This window comes from Prinia subflava, chromosome 12 (genome assembly GCF_021018805.1).
Source record: "Prinia subflava isolate CZ2003 ecotype Zambia chromosome 12, Cam_Psub_1.2, whole genome shotgun sequence".
NCBI classification, from domain to species: domain Eukaryota; kingdom Metazoa; phylum Chordata; class Aves; order Passeriformes; family Cisticolidae; genus Prinia; species Prinia subflava.
The window spans coordinates 22,091,823-22,108,775 of NC_086258.1; the positions used below are offsets into that span (position 1 = coordinate 22,091,823).

Here is a 16,953-nt window from a genome sequence, read left to right on the forward strand (position 1 = left end):
CTTCAGACACCTCCCAGTTCCTCCAGTTCAGGGATCTGCTTGAAGAGCTGGGTCTGAAATGAAGAGGTGGGAATGGACCAGAAGGAGTGGCAAAGGTCAGATTGGCATACCAGACTGACGTGCAGTGAAGAGCTCAGGCCAGGAGGAGCTGGACACAAAGCTCCACCTGAGCACTTGGCTGTTCCCCAGGTCAGGGCCTTGGGGCAGGTGGCACCATGACATCAACACCAGACCTTCCCTGTCCCACTATTTTTGCTGCCTCGGGATTTCTTCTGAACTGCTGCTGGCCGCTCAGCTGGCGAAAGCCGGGCCCACGTCCCCCCACGGGGGTTTCACCTGGCGCAGGTGATGCAGGCACCCAGGGCTCTCGTCTCACACGCTTTGCACAGTGGGTGTTTGTCTACGTGGGTCACCAATGAAAGGGGATTTCAGCTCTGACTGGGTTTGCTTTTTTTGAAATTCACTGGAATTTCACTGCAGAACCCACAGCTATTTTGGCCCTGAGCAGGTTTCGAGTCTCGGAGCAGCGGTTGCAGCGGTCACTCTCCTGGACAAACTGAAATCCGCAGAGGAACCCGTGCGGGTTCCCGCCCTCAGCACCGGCCACGAGCCCCATGCGCAGGTGGGGCAGGGCACAGGTGTGGGGCCAGAAATCAGGGTGGGACGGGCCTTTGCTCAGGAGCAGCCGTGAGGGAAACGGGAAAAGGCCATTCCCTGGTGCTGCCAGGGCAGACACCAGCAGCACGTCCCCAGCCTGGTGTCACCAGCCTGGGCTTGGCACTGGCACGGAGGGGCTGAGGGTTGGCACCAGAGAGGTGAGGTACAGGGCAGTGCAAGGAGGGAAGGGAAATGTCATGCACAGGATGGAGGGATGGAGAGAGGGAGGAGAAATGGAGAGGTGGATGGGTGGATGGATGGATGAGTGGATGGGTGGATGGATGGATGGAGGGATGGATGGATGGATGGATGGATGGATGGATGGATGGATGGATGGATGGATGGATGGATGGATGGAGGGATGGATGGATGGATGGATGGATGGATGCATGCATGCACGCATGGATGGTGTGGCAGCGGAAGGGTTGGAAAGGTGCATGGATGGATGTAAAGAAAGAGAGATTGATGGAGGGAAAGGCAGATGTGTGAATAGCAGGATGGTGGATGAATGTATGGATGGATGAGGGGCAGAATGGTAGGAGCAAGGGATAGAAGGAGGGGTGGATGAATGGAAGAGTGAAGGGTGGAAGGGAAAGTGGTGGTGGTGCCATGACAGATGGATCCATGGATGGATGGACAAGGGGATGACCGGCTGGCTGATCGGCAGGGCACTGGCAGCGAGGCAGGAACAGAGGGATGGCTGGATGAAGGGAGGGAAGGACGGAGGGCCGGGTGGGCGGAGGAATCGGGGGGCGGGGGGCAGGTGCCGGGCATGGCCGGGGTGGGGCGGACCGCGCACATGTACGGGGCGGACCCGTCGCCAGCCCCGCCTGCCCCGGTGCTGCTGGTGCCGCCCGGCGCGGAGCGGAGCGGAGCCCGGCGAGAGCCCGGCGGGGCCGGCCGAGGATGGGCACGGAGCCCCGGCGGCAGTCGCCCCGCAGGTGGGAGAGCCGGGGGGCCATGTGAGAGGGGCGGGGGGACCGCGCACACGCCGAGCCCGGGGTAACCGGGGCTGGGGGGCTCCGTACACCCCGTGCACGTGGAGGAAGAGCTCCCTTGTATTCCCAGCGTGTCTGTGAAAGCCGTGGGTTGGGGCGTTGGTGTGCTGGGCACCGCCGTACGCGGAGGGGGCTGTGTCGTTTGGGGCGGCTCGTTGTAAATGGGGTAACGGTACGGGGACAGAAACCGGTGTCATGGGGGGATCTCGTGGAAATGGGGGCTTTCTCTTCGATCCACCAGCCGGGTGTCACTACTCAGGGTGGAGGTTTCTCTGGCACCCTTGGAAGGCCCCCCGCACCTGTCGGGGGTCTCCCTCGGAGTGCCCTTGCAGCCCGTGGCCGGCCGTGCCTGGCCAGGAGGAGCCGGTGTCACCCGCGGGTGGGGACGGTCCGGCTGTTGTGACTCATTTCGGGACTCTGTGTTTGTTTTCCTCCGCCCCACGGAGCTGCTGCTCGGGGCCAGGTGTGGGGCCTGCCCGCCCCAGGGGACCACCGTGCCGTGGTGGGGACTCCGGGAAATCCCGGGGGCTCTCCGGTCCCCGCCCGGAGTTTTGGCAGGGCGGCAGTGACTCAGCCTCGGTCACTGCAACAGGAGCGGGTCCCTGAAGGGACCCAAAGGTCACAAGTCTCCTGTTGCTCCCTCAGCTGGGTCTCCGCAGCCCCAGGGAAGGCTCTGCTTTGGCAACAGGATGTGGTTTGGGATGTGACAAGCTCAGCAGCGTCACCTCTGCAGCATCGGGGGCTGGACAGGCGCCAGCCCCGAGCTGTCCCCGTGCTGCCTCTTGCAGCAGCCAGTGCTGATTGTTTTGCCCCCAAAGAGCATCTTCATCTTCCATCAGGTGCTTCTGTGGCCTCCCAGTGTCACCCAGTCAGTGCCCAGCCCGGCCTCGGGCCACGCTCCCTCCTGCACCCAGAGGATGTTGAGCTGCTTTGGAGGTGTGAGCCTTGAGGGAGGAAAAGGCTCTGCTGATTCAAATCACAAACGAAAGCAGGAGAAAAGAGCTTTCAGCCCTTTGTTTTCATGTTTGTGACAATCTGGCTGCTGTCACCCAGCACCGTTAGCTTTGCTGAGGGCTGGTTTCAGGGCTGTGCTGCTCCCGGGGCAGCGAAACTGCCCTGGCAGCTGCAGGTTGGTGCTGCTCCTGCTGCTTGCCCTGATGCTGAACAGCTGCAATTTATTTTGTTTCCCCATTTAGGTCAATTTTCTAAATCTTGGTCTGCTGCAAACTCCAGGGATTATGCAGGATGTCAAGGCTTTGATTTTCCTGGCTGTCAGAAAAGTCTGTTGGTTTGGTGTTTGGGTTTTTTCTCTTGTTCAAAGCACAAACTCGGATGGAGTTGTGAAGTGTTTCCGAAACCTGGTTGCAAAGTGGTTTGGAGCTCTGGGTGTTGCTCAGATTAGAGCTCAAATACAGAAAGGTGAGAAGACAAGAAAGCAGAGCCCGGCTGCGGTTGTTGTAGTGGTTCCATCGCTCGGTCGCGGTGTCTGGTGAGGCCGCAGGGCTCAGGTGATGCTGGGGGTGCTCCGCAGGTTTCTGCAGGGAGCAGCTGGGCAGAGCCAGGTGTGCTGCAGCGGGACCTGGGATGTGAGCAAGGGCAGCTGCGGCCTGGCAATGTGATCCTGCGGAACTGAGGTGGGGAGAGCTCAGTGCTCTGCCTTCCCTGGCTCTGTGGGGCTACCCCATCCTGCTCCCGGCGGTTCTGCAGCCGGCTTGGGGCAGAGGAAGGGGCATGAGAGGTGTTGGAGGTGCTTCTGCAGAGGGAGAAAGTGCAGTGTGGGTGTGCATGGTTGGCTGGGGGGCAGCCCCACATCTCTGGGCTGTAGGGTGGTGCTGCTGGCTTTTTCCTCCTTCACAGGGAGATCAGGGCATCCAGCTGGGACAGAAACCAAAACTGGCCTTTTTGCTGATGGTGAAATGAAGATGTGGGTTTTGCACTGAGAAAGAAGAACTGAGAGCAGTGGGAAGTGTTGTTGGAGAGGAGCAGGGGCTGCTCCTGCAGGATGAGCTGCTCTGGCAGGGCGAGCTGCCTGTGCTGCAGCAGCCCCAGGGCTGAGGGATGCCAAAATCAGTGCTCTGGCTCTGCTGGGGGCCAGGGACACCCCAGCATGGCATGGGGACCTGGCCATGCTGCAGCTCACCCTGGAGTAGTTTCAGCTTCTCTTTTTTGGGTGCCTGCTGAGCACAGTGGCTGCCCATTTTTGCTTTATTATTCTGCAAGTGGAAAATTGTGCCTGAGGGTGCCAGGGGAAAGTGCTCAGGTGAGTGCCCCAGATGCTTTTGAGCAATGGGAGGCTCCTTTTGTGTCTGAACTTTGCTCCCAGCAGCGCTTTGAACTTCCAGGTGAGAGGATGGGGAGGGAGGATGAGGTTTTTATGGAAGCTCTGCCCCCCAGTCCCCTGGGCATTGCACTGCTGCCCGGCAGATCTGCTGTCATTGCAGCTCTGGGCTGGAAATGTCACTGCTTGGAGGAAAATGGGAGCTGTGGATGCAGTCCAGGCTCTGCAGCTGCAGCTCTTTCCCTCCTCTCTCCTTTGCTCCCGCTTCCCTCAGAGGCTCAGGATTCCCCATCCTTGTCCCATCTCTCATGTCCGGTGTGGGGACAGGGTCCCACCCATCCAAAGCCATCACCGGGGCCTCCAGGGGACCTCTGCAACCCACCCAGGGCTGTGTCCACCTGGTGTTGGCTCCGGGTTGTTTGGTGACAGGGGTGTGATCCAGGCATCTTCCCGAGGATCCAGAGAGCATCTCCGTGCGCCGCAGCCCAGAGGGGCGGCCGGGACCTGTCACCAGTGGTCCCTGCTGGCACCGAGCCCCGCCGCGGCCTCCTGGGTGGGAGCCCGGGGAGCGGCCGCAGCTCCCGAGCGCCTTTCCCAACACGGAGACCAAACCCCGCCGTTCCCGTCCTTCTGATCCGTCTTTGGCCGCCAATTAGCACGACGTGAGAACTTGTCTCCCTGCTGACGCGCCCGTGTGACTCCTCAGATGCTTTAATTGCGGTGTTTTCGGCGGCCGGGTGCAATGAAATGGTAATTGTTGTGATTGTGTGCCGGGCGGGAACTGAGAGATGCAGCTCTTTGGCGAAGCCTAATTAGGAAATAGGGACACTGTTGGGAATGGCTCTGCGATGTGATTTTCCTAATGAAAGCCGCTGAATAGGCAGCCTTGTAATGAAGAACAGCCTCACAAGGGCACTGCCAATTGCTCTTCTCTAGTGTTAATTTTGTATTTCCTCCCCATTGTTTCTAATACCCTCTTGGAAAAGCTTGAAGATAAAATGCTTTATTTCCTTGCGCCTCGTATCCTGTTTGGCAAGCAGCGATTGGAGCATGTGCATCTGGAATACATGAGAGGCCAGGCAGGAGCTCCTTCAGACTTGTTCATCTCTGATTTCAAGCTCTGCTACTGTGGAAAAAAAAATCAACTTCAGCTTGCGGCTGAGGGTAGCGGCAGTGCTCTGCGGGGATGGCAGATGTGCCGCTGGCTCTGTGAGCCGGAGCAGAGCGATGCTCCGGGAGCGTGGCGGGAGGGTTGGAGCCCGAGGCTGGGCTGGTTTCACCTCAGTTGTGTTGAACCTGCAGCGGCTGAGAGCTCACCCGGATTCAGTCTCCGGCTTGGTAAAGCCGAGCCTGGAGGCCGGAGCTGCCGGGGCAGCTGTGGCTCAGCGCTCCCACCTGTGCTGCTCCTTCCCGGAACGCTCGGGGTGCCCGGGCAGGCTCCGCCGCTGCCCACCTGTGCCGAGGGAAAAGGAGCGCACGTGTTTGCAGCCAGGAGATGCGAGCGGCAGCCGTGGCTGAGTTAAAAGGGGAATAGGAAAGCGCTCCCTGGCTGCGTGGGGCGGTGCCGTGGCGCTGTGACAATTATCAGTGGCAATTACCAATGGCTCTGGGTGCCGCAGGGGCTCTGTTTGTTTTTGTAACAGAGATGGGGCCGGGTCTTGGCTCCCGCTCAAACGCCCCGTCTCATTGCTCCAAATCCCCGCAGTGCTGTGGAGCTTGGGTGCTCCCAGAACGCGGCCGGTGCCTATTTTGAGGTGTGTTGAAGCAGAAGTGGGCAGAGCTGGCATGAGCAGCCCATGTGGTGGGGCCGGAGGACACGGGCACCGTCCCCGGTCACGCCGCCGGCGGGTGCCCGGCGCTGCCGTGTCTGGGCAGGAAGGGCTCAGCTTCACCCCCGACCTTGTGACTGCCCCAGGCAGCTGCCGGGGGAGGGAATTTGCCATGATCGCATCCGGCCTTGGAGGGTTTGTGTGGCCGCTCAGGGGTGTTTTCACTGCCGTGCTCGCCGGTTCCAGCGCAGGGCTGTGTGCATGGGGCACGGCTGCTGCGGGCACGCTTTGGGAAGGGCGCCGTTGCTCTGAGCATGCAGAAGTGTTTTTCATCCTTTCCACAAAGGCTCATTCTTTGTTGTCTCAAATTAGGATGAAACGCTTCCCCTTTCAGCTGCTTCCCCCATCGCTGTGTCTATTTAAACCTTCAGCCCAGAGGCTTCTCGGCAAACAAGCTCCCATCCTTTCAGGTGGCATTTCCCTTTTCTCATTGTTGCTGGCAGTCTGTACATGTGAAACTCGGCCAATGTTTCTTCATTCTCGCTGTCTTTGTGTTGATAAAGCCCACAATGGGTCCACACGAGTGTGCAGCTGCCTGGAGGAGTCACAGCATCTCTCCTGTGAGGAGGCTTTGCACCTGAGGGATGAGGGAATTCCAGCCTGGGAGAGATCCCTGCTGCTCCTCATCCAGCTGTGGGGATCCTGCCCGAGGCAGGATCAATTAGCTGGGTTGCAATCAAAGCCACCAAGGTTAATGTTCCCTGAGGGCTGCTCATTAACTGGGAATTGTTCCCGGTCGGGCTGCTCTGGTCTCGATGGGTGCTGTTCCCTTAGGGAATTCCAGGGTGTGGGGGAATGGTTGCAAACCCACTTTCGTGACCCAGAGCCTGGAAACTTCATGGCCCTGAGCTGCCAGATCCCGGTGCTGGGTTTAGAAGTGATGAAGGATATTGAGAGTTAAACGAGGTCCCATCTGCTCCAGGTGGGCTCCAACCCTCATCAGCATGAGGGTGATGCTTTAGGATGAAGGGAAGAGCCTTTGGGAATTGGCTGTTCACAGTCAGTGTCAGCCCAGCTCCCAGGAGCAGGGCTAGGGTGGAGCATTGCCCCTTTTGGAAGAAAAACCCTTGTGCCATGATGCTCCAGCCTATCCTGGGAGGATCTGGGGGCTGGAAGTTCATGTGCTGGACTGCCTGCTCCTGTGATGGGTGCCTGGGAGGGTTGGGAAGCTTGCTCGGAGGTCATGGCTGTGCCTCCTGGCTGGAGGCTCTTCAGAGCTGGGTTGCACTTAGTGTCACTTGTGGCTGTAGTGTCACCTTCAGATCCAGTCTCTGAGGTGGGGAGAGGGGATGGAGAGTCATGGATGGGTTCTTCATGTGTAGAAGGGAGCAGCCTTGTGTTCTCCTGGCTCCAGAGCTGGATTTTTGGGCTGCCAGGGATGTAGTTCTGGCTGTATAAGGCTAAAGGATGGTCCAACTCAGGGCACGGACAGCCCAGGGGCTTGGGCCTTGCTGACTGCCCCAACCTCCCCAGTGCCAGCACCTTCCCTCCGTGCTGCTTGGCCCCCTTCACCTCTGCAGGTCTGGCACATCTGGGACACGGGAGTGGCCTCCAGCACTGAGCCTGCTGCTTCCCACAGCTGAACATGGGGTTTGGAAAGGTTTCAGGCTCTCTCTCTCTCACAAGGAAGTGTGAATGCTGCTGTGGCAGTTTGAGGGTGCTCAGGGGGTGAAGCCTGCTGGGCCTGGCCACTGCTGGATGGGTGCCCTCCTCTCTTTGAGCTCTCCCCCCATTTGGGGACTTCTGTTCTTCCCCTCGCTGTGATGGGGACACTGTGGCTGTGCCACCCGAAGTGGGGCTCACACCCTCCTGTCAGATTGGTGAATTCCCGCCCTGCTTGCCCTTGGCCTGAGGGCAGTGGGGACCGCTGAAAACGTCCCTGCCATCATCTGTCCTTTGTGGTGCTGCAGCCAGCGGTTCTGGGTGTAAACGAAGGGTTTGGGCAACCAAGCCAGGGACTGAAAAGGCTCCTGGGTTCCCAGCAGGGCCTCCACAATGGCAGGAAGCAACTTCTAAAGCTTCCTTTGGATACTCAGGGCCTTGGGGGAAAGATTTACTTGCTTGTTTATGCTGGAAGTTAATCTGTTTAGTGGGTCTGGCATTAGAGCTCACAAAAAGCCCTCAGAAATAGTCACGCTGCTTGTTTGTAGGGCTTTGTCTCTCACTTACTTTGTTTCACAGCTGGAGGAGTTAAGCAGAGACAGAGCCAATTGAAATCTCACGTGTAAACTTGTTTTTCCAAACAGCTAGAAGGAATTAGGACCAGCTCTCCCCTCCTGCATGATGGAGCTGCAAGGGGAAGGCAGTGGGGCAGGGATTGGGGTCCCCTCTGGGAGGGACCCTTGTGCCACCTTGCTGGGATGGTCCCTGACCCCATTAAGGCTGGGAGATCTTTTTTCAATAGAAAAGAATCCAGCGGCCCTGCCTGTGAGCCAGGGGAGCAGAGTAAGGAGCCACAGGACATTTGTGGGAGGCAAGAAGCATTGGGAAGGGTTTGGAGAGGCCCAGGAAAGTGCTGGGTCAGTGGAACACAGCGGGTGGTGAACAGCTTTCCTGGTATCGCAGTCTTGGTGTTTCCCTTGTGCTCGATGCTGCCCTGAGTGTGACAGTGCCACCCACACGTGACCTTGCACAGTGGCACAGTGGAGAGGGATTTCCCCAGGGACCATGGCCAGAGAAGGGCCTTGTATGGGGCAGCTGCTGTGGGACACGGGGCTGTGCCCCGAGCGGGAGGTGCTGGGCGCCCTCCTGATCCAAACGCTTCCTTGGAGCATCCTCAGCTGCCAGGAGTTCGTGGGAGCAACTCAGCACCTGCTCCGTGTGGGCATGGACCCCACAGGAGTGTCCCCCAGGTCTTTGGGAGGGGCTCCTGCTGGGCATGGAAACAGCTGGGGTTTTACCACCTTCACCCCGGGTGAGTGGCCACAGACCCCGCTCCCAGCAGGGATGTTCCCTTGTGTCCTGGCCCTGGGGAGTGTTGGGAGGAATCCCTGGCCACTGCTGTGTCCTTCACTTCCTTCTCAGCAGGAACAGCCTGAACTGCTGCTGTGCTTTGGGAAACACCTTTTTCTCCTCTTTAAATTATGCACTTGCTGAATTTTTTATTTCCTCCTGCCCACCCTGTCTCTCCTGTGACACGCAGGAACTCCTGTGCTGAACTTCCACCTTCCCTGGAGAGCAGCCCTGGGGTTTCCATCACACCCTGCTGGGGGACACCCAGCTCCTGTCAGGCTGTGACCATGCCATGGCTATCCCCAGCCTAAATCCTCTTGGGATTTCACCTGGGGCCAGGAACTGCCCGTGGTGTTGGGTGGAACTTCAACCTTCACTGTGGTGACAATGACTGGTAGAGGCTAAAATTAACTCTTGCATCATGTGGCCAGGGGTTTTCAGAATTGCTGCCAGGAACAAGAACATTTCCTCTCTGAAAACCCAGCTATAAAACTGGGCTGCTCTTACTCACATCAGATCTGTGTCATTTCTGTTGGCCTTGGGGTTTTTGCGGAGGAAAACAGAGGCTGTTCTTACTCTGGCTGAGCTTTGCCAAACTCACGGAGTCCAGTGAGTGGGCAGGGGTGGAGTGGGGTTGGTGATGTCCTGGATGGCCTCTCCACCCCCATCGCAGGCTGGGTGTGGGGGATTCCAGGCAGAGTTGGAGATGTTGCTGATTGCAGAGCTGCTGTTGCTGATGAGAGCAGAAGGAGAGGAGATGGGTTTGTCTCTGTGCTCCTGGGCAGAAAGCAAAGCCCAGGTTGCTGAAACCTGCCAGTCTTGGCCTGGTGGGTCTGAGAGAGGGCACAGTGCTGGTAGAGGGGAGAGAAAAAGAAGCACAGGGTCCCCACCCACCCATTTGTTATTTTCAGAAAGTCACCGTGAGTGTCAGGGAGTTCTTCACCCAAGGAATTCCCAGAGCTCCGTGGCTGCTGCTCTGCCTGAGGCAGTGGAGTGCAGGCTGGAAGGGCTCCTGGGGGTCCCTCCCTGGCCTGGGGACAAGGATCATGGTCCACCTGTCCCTCTCAGTCTGCTGCTGCTTGTTCTGCCTTCAAGGACATGGGCAAAGATCAGTCTCTTCACAGCAGCCTTTCTATGGGAAGTTAGTCCCATTTCCCACCTCTTGCAGACCAGAGCCCATTTTCTCCCCACCCTTCAATTTGAACCTTGTCCTTCAGCATCTCTAGGAACAGGACTTTTGGAGTTTCCTTCAAAAACCATCTCAAAAAGGTGATAACAGCAGCAGAGCTGGCTGTGGATGGCCAGGTGCACTGTGCTCCTGTTCATTCATAGCGTGGTTTGACAATTCCACTGAATCCCTGTCAAGATCAATATTTTGTAGGCCAGCAATGACAGTTCGCTTCTTTAACTGGTGGTGAGTGTGGACTTTAATCCCCCAGTGGTTTCTCCCTCTCTGAGCAGCTGCTCTTTGGGGAGTTTTTGGAGGGGAACTGGGTTTTCCTGCTGAATCCACTCCTCTGGTGGGGCTGCCCTGCTCAGCAGGGATGAACCTGAACGATGCCTTCTCTGGGAACGCTGCTCTCGCTGCAGATCCTTGTGGCCACTGGTGCAGTGGGAGCTGTGGGCAGCCCTGCCCCAGCTCACCTGTCTGACACTTCCTTGCCAGGAAGTTGTACCCAGTGGGAGAGGCTGGGTGGGTGGGGGCAGGGTAGGAACTACCTCAGGAAAGATCTAAATAGCTCAGGAAGATGAATCTGCCCACCTGTGTGACCAATCAACTTCAAACTCTCTCTGATCTTCCCAAGTCATTCACACAGGCAGCTCCATCCCTCAGATTCAAGTTACCGCAGCTGGAAGGCTGAGGCTGCATTGTCTGTTGAGGAGAATTGATGGCCACAGAGACCAAATGCAGCCAAATTTTCTTTGTGGTTTGTCCCAGAAGAGCAAACGTTCACCATTCCTTCTATTTTCACTGCCCCTCCCATCCCCAAACCATCAGGGCTTGATGAGGGCCTTCAGTTTCCTTCTCCACCTGCCTGTGGAGCCCCCAGTGAGTTTTGCTGTCCCTGAGGACTTGGTCCATCTGAGAAAGTCAACTTCCCCTGTTTTTCAGGAGGGATGGAAGCCCTTGGAGGTGGCAGATCTTGTGTGTTGCTCCCTCAGTAACTCCCAAGGAGCTGTGAATTCTGATGTTGTCTTCTGACCTTGTGACTGTTGGGATGCTCTCCCTGGTAATTAATGCCCTGTAATTCCTGTGTTCATGGATATTCCCCCTGAAAATACCTCCAGGTGCCTCTCTGAGGTACAGAAGGAACTTTTAAATAGTGAATGTGTTGAGGGCTGAGCTACTTTCAGGTGTGCTAGAGAAAGCTTCTGGTAATGGCGCTTAACCCCCTTGGGGAAGGGAAGCAGGAGATTGTTCCCTTTAACTGGGGATGAAATTTCCATTGTGGCGGCAGAAATCCAGGCTGTGATGGCTGCAAGGAAAGGGGTGATGATTGAGTCTCATCCAGACTGGAAAACAGAGCCCTCATGCTGAGCAAATGGAGCCAGCTCTGGTGATGGATGGTGGGAAGAGCCTTTCCTTCAGTTTTTGGCAGCAGCTGGTCAGGATGGAGCTGTTCTTTCAACATCCAGGTGGGAAGATCCAGCTGCATGAACACACAGGGAGGAGTGGCTCTCTCGGCTCTGCTCCTCCCCGGCACCAGACAGCGCTGCCTGAAGGGGAGCTGACCCCTCAAACAAGGAGGGAAGGCCCCAGGATGGCCTGAGCCCAGCTTACCCACATGTGCCATCACTTTGGTGAGCTCAGAGTCCTTGCTTGGTCCTGGAGCAGATTCCTGTGTCTCCTTGCGCAGCCCTCCATGGACACATGCCCTGCTGGAGTATCTGGCAGCCTGGTGAGGGCCAGGGCCAGCCTGGTTATTTCTGACCAGATCATTTGTGTGTGGGCTTTATTTCTGTATTTTCTTGCTCACGACTGTTGGGGTTCCTGGAACCTCTTGCCCCAAACCAGAGCCCTGTGCCATCCCCGTTGCGCAGCGCGGCTGGAGCTGCCCCTCGGATGTGGCAGGAGCCTGAAATCCTCCTCCAGAATAGGAAAGGGTGCCACAACTTCCCCCTGGCTCCGAGCACTTCTCCTTTTGGCACAGCACACAGAAGGTGGGGTAAGAAGATCTCTGAAATTGCGGAAGGGTGGGTTGGTCTTGGAAACCGTGTCCCTGGCAAGGGGGATCCATGTGGGAATGGATTCGGCTCCTGGCCTGGGGCTTCCCCCTCAGCCGGGAAGTGTGGGAATGTCTGGAGAGCCAGAGGATGGGGGGCTGCAGGCTCTGCAGGCCTCGCTCCGGGAAATTGCCTTCTCCCATTTTCCCACCCTTGGCGATCACCATGCCATGTCCTTGCTTGCCCACGGGTTGTTTCGGATCTCGTGGAGTGCTGCTGGTTTCCATGGGGTCATTCCCACTTTGTGATGATTCTCTGGTGCTGCTGGGGAGGGAGAGCCCTCAGCCAGGCTAAGCTGTGCTCGTGGGGATGCTCCTGGCTGTTCTCACTGAGGCTGTCGGGGTTTTGGCTGGAATTTTGTTTGACCTCATTTGATTACTGAGCCCTATGTGCTCAGCACTAGGGCAAAACATCCCAGGGAAAGTAGCTTATGCAAAAATACCCAGAGCCGGTGCTTCCAGAGACACAAAGGACTTTCCAAGATCACAGCACAAATTCTGAGCCTGGGAACAACTCCCCAGAACAGCTGAGGGGGGAGAGGAGGAGTTGGACCCATGGGGAAGAGCAGCAGCAGTTTGGGACATGCTGAGGATGGAGATGACTGAGAGGGCTCACCTTGTCCCTGTGGACTCTGGGGTCCCACAGCAGCATTTCCCCTGCAGCCCGGGCTCAGGGCTCCTGCTGCAGCTTTTGGGGGCTGGGGGAAGGAAGGAGGAGCATCCCCAGCAAGGGGAGCAGCCCGAGGCCCCCAGCTCTGCTGCCTGCTGGAGCGAGGAGTTCTCCAGCTGTTCAGAGAGGAGGGGCTGGAGGGAAAGCTGGGAGCGTGTGAGGAGAGGAGGTGCCACCACAGGGAAGTGTCTGTGAGAGCTGGCAGCGGGCACGGGCAGAGTGGAGCCGTCCTGAGTGGCACAAGAGCTGCTGCAGCCCCTCTGGGCTCTCCCCACAGCCAGGGGTGGCCCTGACACCTCGGGTGAGTTTCCTTTTCTCTTAGCTGTTCTCAAGCCTTTCTCCTGCCAATGGCACAGAGGAGCAGCAGATCCATGGTTGGGGCCAGAGACATCTTCAGGTGGGATGGGACAAAGGCTCATGGGCAGCAGCAGTAAGGGACAATGTTGGATCCCTTTGATGCAGATTTAACCCCAAATCTCTTGGTCCTGCGAGGGCCCCTCAGAGCTGAGCCCCTCTCTGCCAGGTGATGCCTTGTTCTGGGGGTGAGGAGCCCTCCCAGCCTGGGGGGTATCCCAAAGCTCTGTGTCCTAAAGAGTTTGTTGGGTTTTTTCCCTCCCCCAGCTCGATGCAATCTGCACTTGGCATCAGCACTTTGAAGCCTTAATTGCAATTATGAATCTTCCTCTGTTCCCAGGTCTCCCCTAATTGCCTTCCTGTGCGAACTTCCAGAGCTGGTAAAAACAGAACTGCTGTTTTTGTGAGGGAGCTGCTGGCCTCAAACTCCCGGGCCCAAATAAAGCCGGGCTCAGCCGGGCCCTGCGCTGCTGTGCCCAGATGCTCACAAGGGTGGCATTATATCAGACTAAGCTGATTTACATGCTTGCATTTTCCAAGTGCTAATCTAGTGGGATTTTTTTCTTTTCCCCCTCCTCTGCTTTTCTTTTCAGGCCCCTCTAATCTCCTGCTCTCCCTGCCAGGTTCCCAGCTCCTTTGGCTGGAATAGGCCCTAGCTAAATCCTTTATCTGTCTGTTTGGCAGCCCTGGGTGCAGTAGTTAGCAAACGAGTGACACTTTTCCTGGCTCATTAATTAGATTTACTGAGCTGAGTGCTTGCTGCAGCAGCAAGAGTCTGGACAAAGCAGTTCTATATTTTGTTTCTTGGAAATTCGGGGTTTAAAAAAAACAAAACCAACCAGTTCCAAGGAAGTTCTGGTCCCAGTGGTCAAATCCACAGCTCCCCTGCTTGCACTGCTGCTGGGAACACGTGGTTTTCTCGTGTGCAGCTTTATTTCTGCAATTTGCTGCTGCATGGGCAGTTCTGGGTGTGTGTCATTGTTTTGCTGCCCGGGGAGTTTGGGGATGGGTGGCTGGGTACTATGCTTGGTGCCCAGGGCAGGATATCTTGGTTAAGGCAAGTGGTTCTTGTGGGTTACAAATAACCTCGGTGAAGTGTTAGGATGTTTTTATGTATTATAAAAATGCCTTTGTTTTTTTTTTTTTTTTTGGCATGCCCTGCTCTGCCAGCTTTGCCTGCCAGGTTTATAGATGGGATTGGGAAGGAGATAAAAGTGAGAGAATGAAAGAAAATTCTGGTTCACCTTTACCTGCCACTGCTTTGCAGAGGGACTGTGCTGAGCAGGAGGGGAAACTGAGGCACAGTGAGGTCTCACCGAACACTGCGCTTTGATTGTGGACTTGTGGTTCCCTCTGGGAGCACTGGGCAATGCCAGCTTGTGTTGCCTTGCTTTAGGGGCTGAGCCCTCTGGAAGGATGGTGAGTGTTGGGGCTTTGTCTCTCCCTTGTCAGGCCCTGGGACACCCTGGGGAGGCTGCAGGAGGCTCCTGGGGCTCCTGGCTACAGATTGAGCTGGGGGAGGGAAAAAACCCAACAACAAGCTCTTGGAAACACGGAGCTTTAACATTCCCCCCAAGCTGGGAGAACTCCTCACCCGCAGAACGCCATGGGCAAGACACTGGTTTCTGTTTCCAATGCCAACAAAGTGCCCTGCACAGGAGGGGCTCAAGCACTGCCCACCAGGTGTGCTGCAGCTCCGGGAAGGAGTTCTGTGGCCACATAGCTGGGGAGGAGAGCAGGAATGCCTGCGAGGTGTTCCTGACCCCGGGAGGAGAGCAGGAATGCCTGCGAGGTGTTCCCGAGCTGGGGAGGAGAGCAGGAATGCCTGCGAGGTGTTCCCGAGCTGGGGAGGAGAGCAGGAATGCCTGCGAGGTGTCCCCGAGCTGTGACCGAGAGCCCTTTGCCCTTCACCCAGCCGGGAGTTGCCCTCCCAGAGTGTTTCTCCAGCGCGGCCCAGCCGCCGGGACAGCGAAGTGCCGCTAATTGGTGCCCCTAATAGCACAGGGGCCAGGCCGGCTAATTAGCCGGGTCTTTTCGCCTCCCTGTTAATTTGGAGAGTGCAGGGTATTCCCGGCGGGAGCTGCACTTCCCGGGAGGTGATCCCCATCAGCTCGCCGAGCCTTTTGATCCCTGCCGGGGGGGAGCCCGGAGCTGCAGCTGGGAGCCGCCAGCCTGAACTCGGGCAAAATAACCGCGGAGCTATTTTGAGTTCGCGTTTTGAAGTTAAAAAGCACAGGAATAACGTGAGGTCTCCCCAGAGGTGAGAAGGGGAGTGAGCTGCTGCCAGCCCGGGAGTGCTGAGGTGGGAAGTCGGGATGTGCCCCCAGCCTCCCTCTGTGCTGGCAGTGACCTCACTTGGCTCAACCTGTGCTGTTTCTATTTTTTAAAAAATTAAATGTCTAAGAGAGACCATCCAGGCAGCTCACAGAAGCAGTCCTGAGCACCCAGCTGAATCCAGGTGTGAGCTGAGCTGTGAGTGCTGCAGGTTAGAATAGAAAAGGTGGAAAAGCTGAGACAAGCACAGGATAATTCTGCTGATTGGATTTTACAGCAGCTCTGAGGGGAAGATGCTCAGGATTTGAGGTACCCTTGGGATCCCTGAATCCCAGGATGGGCCAGGCTGGGAGGGATCCCAGTGATTCATCTCCAGCAGGGCCATCCCAGAGCACAGGGCACAGGATTGTGCCCAGACACCTCTGGAAAATGCCAGGGAGGAGATTCCAGCCCTCTCTGGTCTCTGCTCAGGGCTGGGCACTGCCTCCTGTGCAGGGGGAATTGTTCCCCCTCTGATCCAGCTGTTTCAGCTGCCCTCACATGGGGTTGAAGCCTGATCCCAGGAAGCCACGAGTGTTCCCACAGGGAGTGGCAGTGAGTGCGAGCTCTGCAGCCACGGGAGTACAGTCAGAGCTGCGGATTTTGGATGTCTCAGGGATGCTGCAGGAGGGCAGACCAGCACAGGAATGTGCTTGGGGGCAGGTTCCCACCTGGGTGCCACTTCTGCCAGCAGTAACTGGCCCCAGGGAGAGCTGGTGTGCTGGGGGGCTTGTGCCTTGCCACGGGAATCTAAACTGGTGTGTGGAGCAAAATGTCTCCTTTGATCAGGAGCGAGAAGTTTCGTTCTTTCTGGCTGGGTGTTTTTTCTTTTTGAATCACAATCAAATGAGGGCAAACACTGTTTTGAAATGATGAGTTGCAAGGTTTTGTTCTGACTCCTTGAGACTCTCCAGTCTCTCCATTGTGCACCCTCTGGGCAGATCTATTTTTTGACATCCTCTCCATTTACTGAGGAATTCTTTCACCTCAGAACAGTTTCTCAGATTTTTTTCTTTTTTCTGAATCTCTTGCAGCCCTGGTTTTCCTCCTCCTGTGATTCAGTTTGGTTGCACACACGTGGGACAATTCAATCCTAAATTTCAGGTCAAGCATCTCTGTTATCACCAAGGCTGTTTGTGAGGCTGCCTCCTGTGCTGACCTGCAGGAGGGACGTGGCAAAGGTGCCTCTTGGCAGCTGGTTCATGATGCTGGCAGCCCCCATGGGCTGCTTTCACCCTGGGAGGGGTGTGAGTCCTGCTTCTGATGCTGCAGCAGCATCTCTGTGACGTTTTCAGCTCGAGCACAGCACATCCCAGAGCAAAGGGCAGCTGAGGTGGGCAGTGCTGGGATCCTGCTCCTGATAATTTGGATTTTTTCCATCCTTTCAGTGGGGCCTTTACCTCCAAATCTCCCAAACAAAGGCAGTTACACTGTTGTTGTTTGTTTGCACCTCTCGGGCTGTTTTTTTTTTTTGCGTTCACAGTTCCTTCACCTCCCAAGCCCAGCCTTAAGCTCTGGCTGCTAACACAGGTAACCTTGGGACTGGGATTTGGGAAATCCCATTGAATAACTCCTTTTTGCAGTGGCACCAAGGGCTTGGATGGAGGGCTTTGAGTGGGCTGACTCGTCTTAGGCTTTTCTGAGCCTCCTGTGGGTTTCCTGCTGTGACCCTGGGGCC

General features: G+C 56.7%; 1 protein-coding gene across 4 annotated transcripts in view; it reads left to right on the top strand.

Annotated features, from left to right (window-relative positions):
* Positions 1 to 1,487: 1,487 nt before the first annotated feature.
* The window catches only part of PIK3R5 (phosphoinositide-3-kinase regulatory subunit 5), a 43,263-nt gene continuing 27,797 nt past the window's right edge, over positions 1,488 to 16,953 (top strand). For 2 of the 4 annotated variants that reach the window (XM_063409586.1, XM_063409589.1), the window contains exon 1: positions 1,513 to 1,598. The gene's annotated coding sequence lies outside the window, so the exon portion shown is untranslated. Of the gene's footprint in view, positions 1,599 to 12,818; positions 12,910 to 16,953 lie in introns of those variants that run through there. The other 2 variants (XM_063409587.1, XM_063409588.1) reach the window with 2 other exon arrangements.